Source organism: Danio rerio, chromosome 1, assembly GCF_049306965.1.
Source record: "Danio rerio strain Tuebingen ecotype United States chromosome 1, GRCz12tu, whole genome shotgun sequence".
Lineage (NCBI taxonomy): Eukaryota > Metazoa > Chordata > Actinopteri > Cypriniformes > Danionidae > Danio > Danio rerio.
The window spans coordinates 46,887,448-46,906,665 of record NC_133176.1 but is presented as its reverse complement, the minus strand read 5'-3'; the positions used below and the strand labels follow the sequence as shown (position 1 = coordinate 46,906,665).

At 35.4% G+C, this 19,218-nt stretch overlaps 1 long non-coding RNA gene across 3 annotated transcripts in view; it reads left to right on the top strand.

Annotated features, from left to right (window-relative positions):
• Positions 1 to 1,437: 1,437 nt before the first annotated feature.
• LOC141386142 (uncharacterized) overlaps positions 1,438 to 19,218 on the top strand; it is a 278,344-nt gene continuing 260,563 nt past the window's right edge. Inside the window, exons 1-2 of one of the 3 annotated variants that reach the window (XR_012407442.1) lie at positions 1,438 to 1,498; positions 16,098 to 16,433. This is a non-coding gene — a long non-coding RNA (uncharacterized lncRNA). Of the gene's footprint in view, positions 1,499 to 9,570; positions 9,717 to 16,097; positions 16,434 to 19,218 lie in introns of those variants that run through there. The other 2 variants (XR_012407444.1, XR_012407443.1) reach the window with 2 other exon arrangements.

Genomic DNA, 19,218 nt, shown 5'->3' with positions numbered 1-19,218 from the left:
TGGAACACCTTGACCTTCTTTACTTTCAGGAACTTTGATGTGGAGGCTGAAGTATGAGGAGCGCAATCCTGCTTAAGAATTTTGCCCTCTCCTGTGGTTTGTAATGTAATTGTTACCACAAATGTCTTGATACCTCAGGCTATTGATGTTGCCATCCACTTTGCAGATCTCTTGCATGCCCCCATACTGAATGTAACCCCAAACCAATTTTTCCTTCACCAAACTTGACTGATTTCTGTGAGAATATTGGGGTCATACGGGTTCCAATAGGTCTTCTGCAGTGTTCTTGATGATTAGGATGCAGTTCAACAGATGATCCATCTGAAAAATCTACCCTCTGCCACTATTACAAATGATCAACTAGAAGTCAAGTTATAATTTGTTGCTATTACAACTGGGATCAACAACAAGACTTTTACCAGGTAGTGTATGTTATAGTAGTTAATTTAGTTAGTTACTAAGGCCCAATCCCAATTCTACCCCTTAGCCTTTCCCATTAGCACTTCCCCCAAATTTTATGCATGCACATGATGGGGTAGGGGTGTCCCAATTCTCTTTATCTATATAGCCCTTGAAACAGAGATTTTTCAAGGTACGAAAGTTTCTAAATACACCACCTACAACGGCAATATGGCTGGCATTATTAAGAATTTCTACAACAAACAAGCATATGTTTTAATTTATTCATAAAGGTGTTCGTGTTTTACCATCATGAGTTAAAAATTGCAAAAAATGTTGATATCTATAATCCATAATAATAACAACTGTACGGTAGTCTTGCAATGTATTTTCAAATCTGTCACTCGATGACAGAAATACCCTGTCAGAAAAGGCTAGTGACTGGGAATTAGCTTTTTACAGTGTCTGGTGTAACATTAATATTGTTTTCTTGTGTTTACACACGAATATGCTTATTACCGCATTATATTATGATGATAACATCAAATTGTTGCCCTTGATGATATCTTAAAGATAAATGCCAAAAAGTAACCAAGCCATGCAACTGAACAACAGAAGGCGCCATCATTGATATCGTATGACGTAAGGGCTTGCAACAACATAGTGAATGGGTGACTTCAAGCATTGCCAAGCTGAATTCTGGATCCATCCGTGCTGCTTCAGCGGTGATGCTCGCTGCAGAAGTTGGGAATTTATCAACTTTTAAATTGCCAACAAAACCAATCAGACCAATCAGATTGCTTTATGCAAATGTCCCAACTCAGTCAGCAGCCAATTGCGGACTTATTTAATTCTCCGTCAAGCATTGACACTGAAGCCCTGTGTGAATCGGTCCTTTGGGGTAAATTTGAAGACCTTTCTCTTCACACTCCGCTTCAAGGGGAAGAGGTAAAAAATACAGAATTGGACTTGGGCCTTACTCTTATAACTATTTGTTCTAAATGGAACACAACATAATTTCACCTTTAAACAATTCAGCTGATTAACAACATTTATCTTTGTAGATCCAATAAGCAGCCTTCACATATGTGTTGCAGAGGTGAGTACTTTATCTTATAATTGACGCTTTGAACTTCTTGAAACTTTCAACCATTATTAAGTAAATGTCCTTAAATAAATTATAATGAAAAACAATAATTAGAGCAAATTAATCCAGTACTGGACAGAATTATTGGTGCACTTTGTAAAGATAAACAAAGAATTCTGTCAAAGTAAGCCTACAGTGTTTATCTCTGATTATTTGGTCAGACAATGAACAAATCTATATACTTCTGAGGAAGAGTCTGTAAATAATAATCATAACAGTTTCATTTTTTTCTCTTAAAATTTAGTTTACGGGGGTCAAAGATGAGACATCCAATTATGTTATTTTATCCAATTAAATTACGTCTGTCAGGTGAAGTTTCACAAACTAATTTCGAGAGGAGCACCTGATATGATAGACCGCTTCTGGTCTCTCATCTACAATCCTTAGTTAGCCAATCAGATTAATCCAAACTCACTATAAGTAGCCTAGCAAAAAATGACTCCCTTGTCTTCGTTTTCCGAAGAAACCCCCCATCCACCCCTTCTCCCCCTTTCTTCCTTTACCACGGGGAGCTCTGATCTCGCACTCCCCTTACATCCCCTTACATACAGCCCTGGGCTCAAGTATCTCCGAGCTCAGGGTTCTCTCCCGGGACATCATGCCAAACCTGCTACTAGCGTCAATCAATATGTAAGTGTGAACTCTTGAAATGTAATTTAAAGTGATTTTGTATTTTGAACATGCTTAAATAAGCATCATCATTCACTGTAAATTATATTTATTTAAAAATAAATCTATTCTAATCTGTAAATGTTTAACCTGTTAGCCAGCACTCAATTTTTAGAATAGGTGATTATACCAAATGCATTATATTTTAAATATTTAAAAGCATTGTGCTGAAAAAAGTGTAAAACTTTGAAGAATAGTGGTCAGCTGTTTAAAAAATTATTATAATAAAATGACCATTAATATCATTTTTGGTCAATTGATATTAATATTTCAGACAAGATTTTACATATAATCCATTGTTAGACTGAATGACATTTTATTGGGTGTCCTCTGTAGACATTAGTATAAAACTCTGCCTGAAAAATGTACTGCAGTCATCATTTATATTACTTCGAAATGCAACAAAACCGGATAGATTCTAATTTACACACAAACTAAATGTAAAGCCTCTTACACCTTTGACTTGAAACCCTTACGTCAACATTATATATTTGCGAGGTAAACCATTCAAGCCATTTAATCAGCCTGATACTTTTTTATCCCTGATATTTACAGTCTGCTATTTGTTTTTATACTTCGTGCTATATTTCTGCTGTCAGCTTTATTGATGCAGCAGTCAGATATTTAATAGTGCATAAATTGTAACCCAATGTGCATTTACCAAATGTCTAGCCTAAATCATTTGCTCTTTCTATTAATAAATTGACCATTATGTCATCACAGATTCACTTACGACAACATCTTTAAACAGCAGGCTTTTTCCTCATATATGTCACTGAGGGAAATCATTTGGTAATTTAATCGGTTTGATATTTTATTCCAGTGTTTTTATGTTTTGACTAAGTTTAATAGTGCAACTGTTGAATGCGCTTTAAGAAACACAATTCATGTTGTCCCAACTCAAATCGACCAAGCCAACCTAATAGTTTTTACAAATTGAAGTGGACTGAACATAAAACAATTAAGTTGTCCCAAAAAAGCCTTAATAATTGTGTTGTTTCAGCTCATTTTGAATAAAGGCTGATTTATACTTTTGTGTCTAGAGCACGCGTATGCTACGGCACGTGGATGCATAGCCCTTGCCGTGGCCATCGGGGTCGCTGACATGGTGTCAGAAAAATACAACTATACATTGCATCGATCCATTGCAAAAGCTCTGTGATTGGTGGCCCGAAATCATTGACGAGTGTGGGCGGGACTGAAAGCCGCGCGAGTTCGTTGGAGCACCTGTTTCAAGTGTCGACTGTTTACAAGGAGCTCCGGATGGAGACTTGTTTTGTGTTTACCTTATGATTAAAGTTGTTGCACGTCCGCCGGTTCCCGCCTCGAAATAAGCGAGTTTGAATCACTTGTACTTTAAGGAAGCGTTCAGAAATAACAACACCAGTGAAGAAACTCGACAGAGAGAAACATAGACATCTACTGCCAACTAGCGTTTGGGAAGTGTTATTGCAGAGCAACAGAAACAGCGCGCAGAAGTACAGTATGAATGCACAGCTATGCGCTTTGCATGCACTGTGGGTCACGCCGATCACTTGACGCAGAAGAATAAACCAGGCTTAAGTAATTTGAACAATCAGTAAAAGGTTTTTTTGAGGGCACATTAAGAAATTCTGAGTTCCACACAATTTCTTCATGTTGTCGCTACACACATTGATTAGGTTAGCCTAATAGTTTTTACAAATGTAAGTGGATGAACATAAAACAGTCAAGTTGTAAAAAAAAAAAAAAAATCTTTAAGGTTGCGTTCACACCAGACGTGGAAGAGGCGACAAGCGCGAATGATTTACATGGTAAATCAATGCAAAGAAGCGAAAAGACATTCTGCAGCGCATTTCGTACAAATGAGGCGTGATGTGATTCACGTGAAAGAAGCTACGTTAGTTGAGCGTTTTGCTTGTTTGAAGTGCTTAACGCACATATCGAGCTGGAACATCTAAACCTCATTCAACATTCGCACCTCATTATCCAATCATGAGCTCTTGTTGGGAAGTGATTATGACTAGTGCCTGTTTTTGGTGTCCTACTACCGACACTGGAAAATCCTACTACTGACACTGGACAACCAAGGCAATCTCATGCCAATTTGTAACTTTTTAATTTAGTGGCTTATTTATATGAATTTGTAGGATCTAATTCGTACAATTTACTACAATTTTCTCATCACCCAATGACGGTTGGGGTTAGGGGTGAGGTTGGGTGCCACACCTTCTTTTTAAAATTGTACATTTTCGTACGACTCAACTCTGAGTATGAATTTGTACGAGTTAGCCACTTAACTGACAAAACGTAAAATACTTTCGTTTCCTCGTGAGATCTATTGTTCAGTGAATTTGACACGCAAATGAAGAGAGTAAACTCAAAAAGTTCACGCATCTATTTACACAGGAATATCGCAATTTATTCACACGTGCCACATCTGGTGTGAACACAGCATAAGAATTGTGTTGTTTCATTTTAAACTGGTAGTTTGAATAAGCATCAAAAGGAAAATTTGGGTGTTTTTCTAACATTTTTTTTTCTGAATTGTACATTTCCTAAAGAAAATGTGAGTGGGGATTGCAGTTGAATAGGTGAAAAGGTGAAAACAAATTAGATTGAATCAGCCTAATAGAAAATAATCCAAACCATGTCTTTCCTTGGTACTCATGTGCTGACATAAAGCTTGTTAATGTTGTTATATGGTTGCTGGGGTGCTATAAGTGGTTGCTAGGGAGTGTTTACGAATTAGTTTTGTCACCACTTAATACCGACTTGATAGGCTGAGTAAAATGAGCCCACCCTAAAGCTTCTGTGAGTCTCTAATCTAGATATTGTTGTCAGCCATTTTGTGCCAATGTTAAGTCTGTGGGGATTTTGGGGGTTACTTGCCTCTCGTGGAGGCAGTTTACCTACAGCCTCATAGCACACCTCTCCTCAACAGGCCAGATGATTTGACACCTCACTCAGTCTATGACAAAAAATGCATCAAAAATTTTTAAAAGTGGATAATAATAGTACTTCAATACATTACTGTATGTAATATTAGTTCAATGCATTAATGTCTTATTTCATACTTGTAAATTATTATTAATTATTTTCCTGTGTTAGTGCATAAATTGTAATCCTTTACACCAAATATATAGACTTAATAAAACAGCTGCAGCCGCCAAACAAACAAAAAAGGTAAAAAAAAATAAAATTATTTTTAAAAACACAAAGTTGATCAGAACGAAAACTAGTATCACATATATTTTTCACAGCCCATCTTTCCAAAGTTTTGGTTCTCTGAAAATACTTAAATACATTTTAAAGATTGCATCAGATGAATGATCGACATCAAGCTGAACAGAAGTACAACTCACTGAACAAGCTGTACTTCTCTCAGTCTTGTTTCTCACACTATTTTGTGAGAACTTCATCAGCATGGATGTTCAATTTTTATTGCTGAAACTTTCATTAGAGCAATGCAGATATTAATGATGGCATCATTTTAACATGCACGCTTCCTTAAAAAAATAAAAATAAAGACAACAGCGCCATCACATTCCTGGATACATTTTGTTAGGAGAACTCAAAAACTGACTTTCGCTGCTTGTTCAAACTACTCATTTAACATTTTGAACCAACACAATTCTTAAGTTTTTGGGGGGACAACTTAATTGTTTTTATGGTTAATACATTTGTAAAAAAAAATATTAAGTTAAACTAATCGATTTGTGTTGAGACAACATGATGAATTTGTGTGGAACCCTGCATTTTTTACAAGGAGATGTTTATCAGTGGCAGTTGGTCTGAAACAGAAAAAAAATGTTTAAAAACACAATAAAGCAAGAACAATGGAAGTTACTTGTTACTTAACATGGACACGGGTCCGTCGTATTATCATAAAGATCCATTATCTCCATTGTCATGCATCATCATCACCATTTCCATAACCGTTCATCACAATATCTTCTCAAACAAGGAGAGACTAGGCCTCGTGGGAGCTTAATATAAAGTGCTTTGAGAATAAGAGAGACGCTGAAAGGGTCTAGTCAGGTTTCATTACCCATCATTGTAAGACCACTTGACAGTTGTCAGTTTCTATGGATTTATGAATTATAGTTGGTCCATAGATATGTGTAATTTAAGTAAAAGTGAGTTTCACCTTTAAACAAGCTAAATTATCTTGTTTTTTCTTTTGACATAAGATTATTTTGCTTGTTTTAAAGAAAAAACTTTGTCTAGAAGTTAAGGACAAAAGGAAACAGCTTGAATTCTTCTTGATTAGTGAATTTTTGGAAATTTGGACTAGAAACAACACAAAAAATGTAAGTAAGAAAAGCATTTGTTTTTGCAGTGTAATCAGTGAGAATCAGGGACTGGTGTGTGCGATGTGCATGCTGGGATTTGTAGTTCATTAACGTACCATGTGTGTAGTTCTCTAGCGATCCGCAGCCACTAGGTTGCTGGTGACCGTAGCAGTTAGCATAGCAACATTGTTAGCCACTGATTAATTTTTATCAATAACTCGTTTTTCCATAAAGAGATTTTAGAGTGGGAAAAACAGCTATTAAGAGCAATTTATCATAATTTATTACAAAAACTAAACTCATGAGAAAATAAAAAATATATACTAAATTACATATACTAATAAAAATATATGTAATATAAAATTATTTTAAATTGATTATCTTCACCAAAAAACAACTTGACTTCTTTTAAAATTTGAGACAATACTGTCTCTTCTAAAAATCATAAAAAATGACACCACAAAATTACCATTTCTAAAAAGGTCAGATCATAAAAATACAACTACAAGTATAAGATGTTGTACAGAAAATGTTCAAAAGTCCTCAGAGTCAGAAGTGTATGAATACAGGAACCAGATCTATTGTGGTAATTATTTATGTGAAATGTTAACATAGGATAGAATGGTACTTTACCTAAGAGCGCCTTTAAAGTAAATAAGTACAAATTTAAATTTCTCCTTTGATATAAAGGTAACCAAAAAGGAATCATACAAAATGCAGTGATGCCCCGCTGAGTCTGCACCTGTGACAGCGTATTGCTGCATGATAAACAATCTAGTAACCTAAGTAGCGCCTGCATGCATATATACAGTTGAAGTCAGAATTATTAGCCCCCCTGAATTATTAGCCCCCCTATTAATTTTTTCCCAATTTCTGTTAAACAGAAAGACTTTTTTAACACATTTCTAAACATGACAGTTTTAATAACTCATTTCTAACTGATTTATTTTATCTTAGCCATAATGACAGTAAATAATATTTGACTAGATATTTTTCAAGACACTTCTATATAGCTTAAAGTGACATTTAAAGCCGTAACTAGGTTAATTAGGTTAAATAGGCAGGTTAGGGTAATTAGGCAAGTTATTGTATAATGATGGTTTGTTCTGTAGACTATCTGGAAAAAATACCTTAAAGAGGCGAATAATTTTAAATTAAAAACGGTTTTTATTATAGCCGAAATAAAACAAATAAGACTTTCTCAAGAAGAAAAAATATTATCAGACATACTGTGAAAATTTCCTTGCTATTTTATATTTAAAAAAGGAAAATAATTCAAAGGGGGCTAATAATTCTGACTTCAACTGTAGATGATCACCATAATCAGTAATAGACAAAAATGTACTCTCTACTAATTTCTTACGGGCTTTATAAGGAAAACTGTTTTTTGTCTGGTTTAGGAAACCTAATTTCGGCCTAAGCTTTTTCAATAACTTTTCAATGTGTATATCAAATGCTATAATCTCTCGTCAATCCAAATACCTAGATATTTATTAGAGCTAACTCTTTCTATTTGTGCACCGTTCAAAGATGTAAAAACAAAAATAATGTAATACCAAAATACAAGCATTAACTATAAATTTAAAGTTAGAATTTTTAATTACAGAATATATCTGTAAAACAACAGGTATTTCACTGTATAATAAAAAAAACTGGAAAATTCAAAAAAATTTAACTTATTAATTTTTTTAATTATAAATTTATTAAAAATACAAACAATTTAACGTTTATTTTTTAGCGTCTGAACCAGTCTGAATGGTTTGTTTACAAGCCAGGCACATTTAGTTCTCAATTCAATAATGAATATACGAGGAGAAAATGCTTTAAAACACCAAATAATCATTCAAATGTAGGTCTGCTTATCAAAGGAAACTATTATGTGCTTTTATGGTCAGTGGCGTAGCGGACGGGCCCGCAGGGCACGCACCGCGGGGGGGCCCCGCGTGATTAGGGGGCCCCACGTCGTCGCGATTTTTAATAATTGAAAATCCAGGAACCGCAATAATCAAACTCTTGGGAACAACTGTGGTCGAAACCAAAGTTTACAGGTCTGTGTTCTCTGAACTCCTCTTAAGCGGTGGACTACTTCATTCTGATTGCTTGCCGCCGAACCGCGTCATAGCCAATGAAGACGCGCCGCTGTTTCTCGCCGCCGGTTCTCGTTAAAAAATGAATGACTTCTGGCTACTTTGACGCTCTCGCCACTTTCGGTTTGTGATCGCTCCTCAGTTTGTGAAGGATTCCCCGCGTTGTCACGCCACTCCGCCTCCTTTCCCCGCTCCTCAATTTGTGACATAGATATATACACTAGATATCGCATAGGGACCCTGAGTATGCGTCAATAGCGCCGCCACATTGGTACAGTGCTCCCAGGACAAATGTCATTCAACCGCACTGGTCAAGACAGTGTTATTACGTGAAGATGCTCGACTTAAGCACTGTCTACGAGTGTAGTAACGAGAAAACAAAGAAAACAAAGCACAAAGGCAGAACATTTCATAGGATTAAGTTTTTTACGTTTTTGTATGTTTTGAAATTTGTGCTAAACAGGTAATGTTATTGATAATAATAGCTATAGTCACTACTGCATTCACCATAAGGCAAAGTAGCACTAACTCGCACTAAACACTCGGTTTATGCTAGGTTTGTTGAATAAATCAGCAAACAATGCAAAAGAAATATGACAACGAGATGCTGCACTGCCAGAAACTTATTATTGTCGGCTAACGTTAGTGAAAGAGTCGTTCATAACGGAGATTCATTCACAAACAAATCGCTCCCTCCGTCAGTATGAGCAGTGAAAGCAGGAGAGGAGCTGTATTTCAGCACACGATTAGATCAAATTTAACAGGGAGGGTGAATAGTACATTTCCATACACACAAACACAAGCTTTTTGTCAGGAATGCCCGTGCGATAAGTGATCCATCAATGTAGAAAAGTGATGTCAAATAAAAATTTTCATCATTAAAAAAAATGCATACTAACATCCAGGAAAACTCCCGATCATAGACATATGTGTATATGTGTATACCCCCCCACCCCCCCCGCCTTCAACTGGGGGCCCCGTCGGTGATCCCTGCAGGGGGGCCTCCGCATTTTGCGCTACGCCACTGTTTATGGTGCTCGGACTCCATTAGGCTAACTATAATTTCATGAAACTGCGTGACTAGCTAGGCTAAATGTATTTTTGTGTTCCACAAGAATTGAAAACGACTGGTGAGTATGGGTGAGTAAATGACAATAGAAAAGTCATATTTCGAAAAACTATTTCGTTACGATGCTGTATATGGCAACATTTTGTCAAATGGAGTCTATAAATGTCCTCTTTCAGCAGACATCTTTGTTGGCTTATCTCCATTTCGTCACTGCTGGGCTAGGAGAAAGATTATGCTGTGTACATATTGTTAGCAATTACGTTCCAATCTGCATTAGAGAAATTAGCATAATACAGATTGGAGGTCGAATTTAAGGCTTTATTTGTTTGGGGGCTTAGGGTATCTCCTCTGCCGGAGCGTTACAGTGGCCAAGCACCGTCGTGGCGCTCGTTATCTTTGCGCATTGCTAATGAAGCAGGGCTGCGCTTTTTCATTCATACCTCAGTGCCTTCGATTTAGCTATGAAGAGCTGCGCACTGGAACTGTGACAAGTGATAATACGACCGAAAATAACTCGCTTTTTCCATGCACGTCAAGTTTTAGCTGAGGTTTGGGTTGTCGCTTTACCCGGTGAACTCTCTTAAACACGACGCCTCGCCTGTCACGACGCAGCGCGAGCATCAGTCACTGACGCTTATTTAAGGCATGTGGGTTTTCACTTTCAGGTTCCTATTAAAATGTTGCTTTCATGTACAGGTGGCATGCGTGTCTGAAGATAAACCAATACTTATTTTAAACTGTTCACATAGACTGCTATACTTATTTATCAAAATATAATTTAGCTGGGATTTTATAAATTAGGCTAAAAAATCTAATGTATCGTATGCATTGTTAAATAAATTGTTAAATAAATTTTTTTTTTTAATACTTAGAATCGAATGTAGCTAAATAATTTATCTGGCTAAAGATAACGATGATGATGGTGATCACTATCAATGTCGTTTTTAATTTAAATTTAATTAAACTGAACTAATATTATTATTGGAAAAAAAAATTATTTTTGTAATATAAGTTTATTTAATAATGTATTATGATTATTCTATTCTAATTAAATATTTAATTGATTTATTTGGAATATTATTTAGCCAGAATTATTATCACCACCATCATCATCATCATCATTCTTATTAGTGTTATTGATGTTATAGTCTAAGTAAATATTTAATTGATTTATTTTTAATATAATGTACAATTATTACTATTATTATTATTATTATTATTAATAATAATAATAATAATAATAATAATATTTTCCAAGTAAACATTTAATTGATTAATTTTGATATTTAACAATTATTATTATTATTATTATTATTATTATTATTATTAATAGTATTTTTTAAGTAATTATTTATTTGATTTATTTTAAATATTATTTAACCAGAATTATTATTTTTATTATTATTGTTGTTGTTGTTGTTGTGGTTGTTGTTGTATTCTATGTAAATATTTAATTGATTTATTTTGAATATTATTTAACCAAAGTTACTATTATCATCATCATCATTGTTGCTGTTGTTGTTGTTGTTGTTACTATTGTTATTATTACTATTAATAATAATAATAATAATAATGATATTTTATAAGTAAATATTTAATTGAATTATTTTTAATAATATTTAGCCAGAATTATTATTATTGTTATTATTGCCAAATAATAATAATAATAATAATAATAATAATAATAATAATAATAATTATTATTATTATTATTATCATTATTATTATTATTATTATTATTATTAGCATTCTGATACATATTATTATTATATCCTAAGTAAATATTTAATTGATTTATTTTGAATATGATTTCACCAGATTTATTATTATTATTATTATTATTATTATTATTATTATTATTATTATTATTATCTTCATTCATTCATTTAAAAGATAAAAAAAAAAAGATATATAAATCTGGCTATGCACAGAATATTAGCCAGTATTATTATTTCTACAATTTATTTTTTATACTGATTAGGATTGGTATCAGTAGACTTTTCACAAAATGTTTTACTGTCAAAAAAATGTATATACAAATGATTATAACTTTTGAATTATAATGTAAATATCCCTTTATATTCAATTATATTTTATATCCCCCTCAAAAGTATCTTCCATATACCCAACATGGCCTCAGGCCTCATATATATTTTTCATTCTTGAAACCCCACAAATGCCCAGCTGGTTAAATACACTACCTGTTGTATTTCAAGGCGTCTATAAAGAAAGTTAACATGCTTGATGTTTTTAAATGGAACTCACATTGTCAAATAAATTCAGCACTCCAGGGTAGCCAGACTGCAGGTACATTATATCTTTTGTTGGCCTCTATCCCCCCTCTTTCTGTCCTCCAGTAGTCAAACCATTACCTCAGTCTGTACGTAACGCCACAATCAATCCCCCGCTTCCAGACAAATCAATGTCTCGCTCATATAACAGCTCATATAAACTACTCGTAATTGTTTGTGAATCCTGTGGCTGCAGGTAGAGTGATTTGTTGCGTTAGATGAATTATTCTGACGGATCATTGTTTTTGTGTAGTCCGGACAGGATATGCTCAAATAGCGCAGTTGTAAGGAGGGTCTGTCGTACCTGGGTCATTATCCGGAGACCGTTTGAACTGAGCGCTGCCTCAATGCTTTTTATAGGAGACGAGCAATATTCTTTAATAGTCTATAATGTTTTGCTGACCATCTTAAGTGAACCGGGGAAAAAAATCACACATAAAGTAATTTTTGGAGTTAAAAATATATTTAGGAGAATAATGTTTTTTAAAATAAATGTACGGACAGACGGATGCATATAGGTGGAAAGATGGATGGGTTGAATGGTTGATTGATGACTGATGCATAGTTGGATGAACAGACCGATGAGGTGGGAGATAATTAGATAGATGGACAGAAGGATATATCAAGACTGAATGATACAGTTGAAACCAGAACTTTACACTCTACAAAAAGGAACATAACCATTAAAAAAAAAATGTTTGATGGTAAATCATACTAAACGTAAACTATTTTAGTTCCGTTAAGATTACCTAAATTATATAAATTTAATAAATGCCAGAATAATGAGAGAATTTTTTTGCAAACGTTTTATTAATTTCTAGACATTCAAAAGTTTACATACATTTCCTTGTTTTTTTTTAGCTTTGTTTTTAAACTGTATAACTTTGGTCAAATGTTTTGGGTATCCTTCCAGCAGCTTCTCACAATAGTTAGAAGGAATTTTGGCCCATTCCTCCTGACAGAACTGGTGAAACTAAGTCAGATTTGTCTTGCTCGCACAAGCTTTTTCAACTCTGCCCACAAATTGTCTATAGGATTGAGTTCAGGGCTGTGTGATGGCCACTCCAAAACATTCACTCTGTTGTCCTTAAAGCACATTTTAACTAATTTGGCTGTATGCTTAGAGTCATAGTCTGTTTGGAAGACCCATTTGTGGCCAAGTTTTAATTTCCTGGATGATGTCTTGAGATGTTGCTTAAGTATTTTTACATAATAGTCTTTCTTCATGATGCCATCTATGCTGTGAAGTGGACTTGTCGCTCCTGCAGCAAAACAGCCCCACAACATGATGCTGCTGCTCCCATACTTCACAGTTGGGATGGTGTTCCTAGGCTTGTAAGCTTTCCCCTTTGTCCTCCAAATGTAACACTAGTCATTATGGCAAAACAGTTCAATCTTAGTTCCAGCAGACCACAGTATGATGGAGATTGCAAATGACGGAGGCCTTTTAGGGGCCGTTTGCATATCGCATATTTCTAGAGTTTGCGCTGGTTTGTTGTGTCCAATGGAGGTGCTTGGCGTGATGCGCTCACGCCAATAAACTCCAGGCTGCTATTGCACCACGAGTCACGTGACAAGAATTGACCCATAGGTTTCAGCTTGTTACATATATGGAATATTCACATTTCGGAAAGACTTATTTTCTCAAACAAACACAGAACACACAAACCCTGCAGTCCTTTGTACTTTTCTCCATAAATAAAACGTGTATCAGAGAGTGACAGCAAGGTTTTGTCAGCTTGTCATCCTCTGAGAAAACGGTTGATGGTCGCATAGCAACCTACGAAACACCTCCAACCCCCTGCTGTAAAATTGTCAAGCCTTGACCAAGGTTGAGGACCACTGCCCTAGCTGACCAAAAATGGACAAATGTGTAATCCGTCCTCCACAAAAAAAGACAAGAATCTCACTGAGTCGTAACGCATCAATCCTTACACTAATTAATAGAGCATAACAAATAACATAAAAGTATTAAATTGTAATAGCCTATATTGTTTTTCCCCTTATACACCAGTGTAAATACTGATATTTTTGTTATTAAAATTTCAAATAGGGTCAGTTTGAAGGCCAAAGGTTTACATTTTTCAGTTACAAATGGCCTACTGATGTTTTGCTTATATATTTTACTTTAGGTTATTCATTCATTCATTCATTCATTTTGTTTTTGGCTTAGTCTCTTTATTAATCCGGGGTTGCCACAGTGGAATGAACCGCCAACGTATTCAGCACATGTTTTACGCAGCGGTTGTCCTTCCAGTGGCAACCCATCTCTGGGAAACATTAGGCTATTATTTGTGCATAAACATGTCTAGATATAGTAATAAACATACTGTTTGTTAGAAAACAACATTTTTTGTCATCATTACTGCAAACTTATTGACCTTATTCTAAAATGCGCAAGTGCGCCTTTTTCACAAATGTTTTAGAACTTCCGATTCTGTCGCCTATGGGAAAAATGAGGAATAATAAACAGCAGAAAACGGTCAAACTACTTGCCCCAAAAACAAATGTTTGCATGACTATACAGACCAAGTAGAATATTATAATAAGAAAATATCAGTTTGCAACATCAAACAGCGAAACAAGCAGTTTTTAATGTCTAAAAATTTATGGAATTGAATGAGACAGGAAGTTTCGTGTCAAAAAGATTCAAATGGCAGCGCCCACTCGTTGGCTAAGAATAAGGTGAATATGAGCGATTATATCATTAAAGGTGGAGGGGGGCCTTACAATATTTTCCAGGGAAAAAAGGGGTCTCAGGCAAAAAAAAGGTAGGGAACCACTGGTCTAATGCAGAGTTGCTCTGCTTAAATATGAGCTAAATGAGTAGTTAAGCTCAATTCCCAGCGCTTACTCGACCCTCTAACATTAATTCAGTGAGTCACCTATTGAGCATATGTACAGCTGCCACTGCTCTATACATTCAGAGCATCAATAAATCCCACACATTTCCTTAAACAAGACCACCTCTCCGCTCTACAGGGAAATCAGCAGCACTGTATCACAAAGCTGCATTTAGAAACAGAGACCTAATAGTTCTGTAACTCGGAGCCACCAATGCGCTTACAAGTTGTTCATAATCAATCAACCAAAACTGTTCTTTAACAAAAGGCAGACCCCCGGAGACACTCCAGCAAGCCAAATTTGTGCACGCATACAGGTCCACTGGATGGGTTCACTAATATATTCCGAAGGATTTGTTTTGGTACATGTATGCAGATTGCTGAAGGCCATGCATTAGACACAACACAAGCTCGGTTTTCCCACTACCTCTTCTTTAAGTCCTTTATAAAGTGTTCATTCAGTAATGATGGGTTCTTGTTTCAGTGTTTCTGTTTGTATATATTTTAAAATAAGAGGTCACACTTTACAATAAGGTTCACATAGTTAATGTTAATTAATGCATTTACTAACATGAACAAACAATGAACAATACATTTACTACTGTATTTGTTCATGTTAGTCAATGTTAGTTAATGAAAATAAAGTAATTCATTGTTAGTTCATGTTAACTCATGGTGCATTAACTAATGTTAACAAGCATGGACTTAAATGTTAATCATGCATTAGTAAATGTTCAATTATGATTTATAAATGCTGTACATGTGTTGTTCATGATTAGTTCATGTTAGTAAATGCATTAACTAATGAACCTTATTGTAAAGTGTTACCAAATAAGATGCTTAAATAAATGGAGCTTATAAAAAGAGCTTAAAAATAAAGAATTATTGATATGATTTTTTAAAACTGTATAAAAGAATGAGTTACTGTATATTACTCATACCGTTAAAAAGTGCATAATGAAGTTTTCAGAAGTTTTACAAATATATAGTTGAATGCAAACTAATTTAGCCGCCCGTTGAAATTTGAATCATTTTTCAAATATTCTCATACTGTATGTGATGTTTAAAAGAACAAGGGCATTTTTACTGTATTTCCTATAATATCATTTTTAACTTTACAACAAGGTCGTGTTTGTTAGTTAAAGGGCACCTATTTTACCCCTTTTCAAGATTTAAGATGAGTCTTTTGTGTCTACAGAATGTGTCTGTAAAGTTTCAGCTCAAAACACGCATTAGATTATTTATTATAGTTAATTGATTATCTGCTGCACAACAGTCCCAACAGTAAAGATCATGTGAGGGTGTTTTTTTGCTGCAGGGACAAGACCAATGGTTACAATCGAGGAAAAGATGAATGCAGCCAAGTACAGGAATATCCTGGTCAAAAACCTACTCCAGAGTGCCCTGGACCTCAAACTGGGCCAAAGGATTACCCACCAACAAGACAAAGACCCTGAGCATGCAGTTAAAATAACGAAGAAGTGGCTTCACAACAACTCCATGACTGTTCTTAAATGGCCCAGCCAGAGCCCTGAATTACACCCAATTGAGCATCTCTGGAGAGCCCTAAAAATGGCTGTCCACCAACAATTACCGTCTAACCTGACAGAACTGGAAAGGATCTGCAAGGAGGAATGACAGAGGATCCCCAAATGCAAGTGTGAAACACACACACACACACACACACACACACACACACACACACACACACACACAGTTCTATTTAATGGAGAGCAGATTTTTTTCAACAAAATTTCTAAACATAATAGTTTTAATAACTCATCTCTAATAATCGATTTATTTTATCTTTGCCATGATGATAGTAAATAATATTTTACCAGATATTTTTCAAGACACTTCTATACAGCTTAAAGTGACATATTAAAGGCTTAACTAGGTTAATTAGGTTAACTAGGCAGGTTAGGGTAATTAGGCAAGTTATTGTATATTGACGGTTTGTTCTGTAGACTATCGAAATAAAAGGAAGCATTAAGAGGCTAATCATTTTGACTTTAAAATGGTTTTTAAAAAATTATTATTATTATTGGCCACAAAACTAACTACTCTTGTATTATACTATACTCGCCTAGTTAATCTAATTAACCTATAGTTTGAAACAATATATTGTAGAAATAAGCTAATAAACAGAAAATTAAGTCAGAAAAAAAAAATGTAATGACAGTTAATTACCAAGTTTTGTACAGTCATTTACAACACCAATCAAGCAAATATGACACTTAAAACTTTTAAAAATGTCAATAAAAGACACTTTCAAATATCAAAATAGTTGGATATATCAAGGTCCCACAATGCAATTCAAAAGCATAAATAAATGGGAAAAAAGATGAACAATTTTAATTTAATTTTAATTTAATTTTAATCCCCCACACCAGGGGTCACCAAACTTGTTCCTGGAGGTCTGGTGTCCTGCAGATTTTAGCTCCAACCCTAATCAAACACACCTGAACAGCTAATCAAGCTCTTACTAGGTATATTTGAAACACCCAGTCAGGTGTGTTGAGGCAAGTTGGAGCTAAACCCTGCAGGGACACTGGCCCTCCAGGACCGAGATTGGTGACCCCTGCCCCACACCATTACACCACCACCACCAGCCTGAACCATTGATATAAAGCAGGATGGATCCATGCTTTAATGCTGTTTACACTGAATTCTGACCCTACCATCTGAATGACGCAGCAAGAGTCTCATCAGACCAGGCAACGTTTTTCCAATCTTCTATTGTCCAATTTTGGTGAGCCTGTGCGTATTGTAGCCTCAGTTTTCTGTTCTTAGCTGACAGGAGTGGCACCCGGTGTGGTTTTCTACTGCTGTAGCCCATCTGCCTCAAGGTTCAACATGTTGTGCATTCAGAGATGCTTTTCTGCATACCTCGGTTGTAAACTCATTACATTAGAGTTTTATTATTATTTGAGTTTGAGTTACTGTTGCCTTTTTATCAGCTCGAACCAGTCTGGCCATTCTCCTCTGACCTCTGGCATCAACAAGGCATTTGTGGCCACAGAACAGAACTGTCGCTCACTGCATATTTTCTCTTTACAAACCTTTGTCCGTAAACCCTAGAGATGTTTGTGGGTGCAAATTCCAGTGGATCAGCGGTTTCTGAAATACTCAGACCAGCCCATGTTCAAAGTCACTTAAATCACCTTTCATTCTGATGCTCAGTGTGAACTGCAGCAGAACGTCTTGACCGTGTCTACATGCTTAAATAAATTGAGTTGCTGCCATCTGATTGGCTGATTAGAAATTTGCGTTAACAAGTAGTTGAACAGGTGTACCTAATAAAGCCAGTACACGCACACACACACACACAGTCAGAAATGCTGTTTATCAATGTATTTATGGCACCTTCTGGAGTTAAACATGAAGCGATTTACAGGCCAGTAGTTTGTCAAAGCCCTCTTAAATGAACGTACCTGTGAAAGTGAGAGAAGAGATAAAAAAAACTGGAAAAAAGCAATTTGCATGAGGTATTGGTGTGTATAAATAGCAGTGACTCAAACTTACTGCATCTCTTCAACAAAAAAGTCAGAGAGAAAGAGGGAGGGCGAGCAGGGGTGGGAATAATAGATAAACACTTGCTCCTATTGAAGGCAGTTAGAAATGATTTTTGCTGTGCGCTCAAAATAAGGTTTCATTTTTCACGCTTGCGAAGCTGATGAGTACAAAGCGAGATGCTTCTGTAGGAATAAGCCATTGTTTTTTTTTTCCGCTGTGACACTCCGCTTGAGAAATGTGATCACGGCTTAAATGGAAAGAACTCCCTCCTAATGCGTTTCTGAAGAGGCTGCGATAGCTCCGCCGAACTTCTTTATTCATTTCAACAGAATTGACTTCAAATCTACCAGCAAATGACTTCATCGCCTATTGTTGCCAACAGTTTTGAAACTCTATTATAGCATCATTATTATATAAGTGAACAAACAGGGACAGTGCTGTTCTTATGAGACTCTGTATTATTATCATTTGTAGTATTGCTGACTTTGACAGTACAATTAGGCAGCTGAAAGTGTATAACGTGGTGTGTTGTTTTGTTTTACGGTAATGAATCATGGTAACTCAAAATAAATGCATTCAGAATCATTTTAATATGCTGATGTGGTGTTAAAAAAATATACAATTAGTATAAATGCCAAAAACAATTTTTTGGGGAAAATGTCACATGCGTGTCACATGTATGTTTTATAATTTACAATGAGTTTGTAAACTGAGAGACATCTCTAAACTTTCAGTGAGGTTCAGGCCAATTGGTTCAAGTCCATTAACGTTATTAGATATTGATCACTATAAGCAACCTAGGCTCATTATTGGTATGTACCCTTTTATACATTTCTGGAGAGTGTGAAATAAGTCCCAGGAGGCATGTTTTTTTTTTTTGCAGTTTTTGTTTTCATATATCCACCAGAGGCCACTGTGTATGC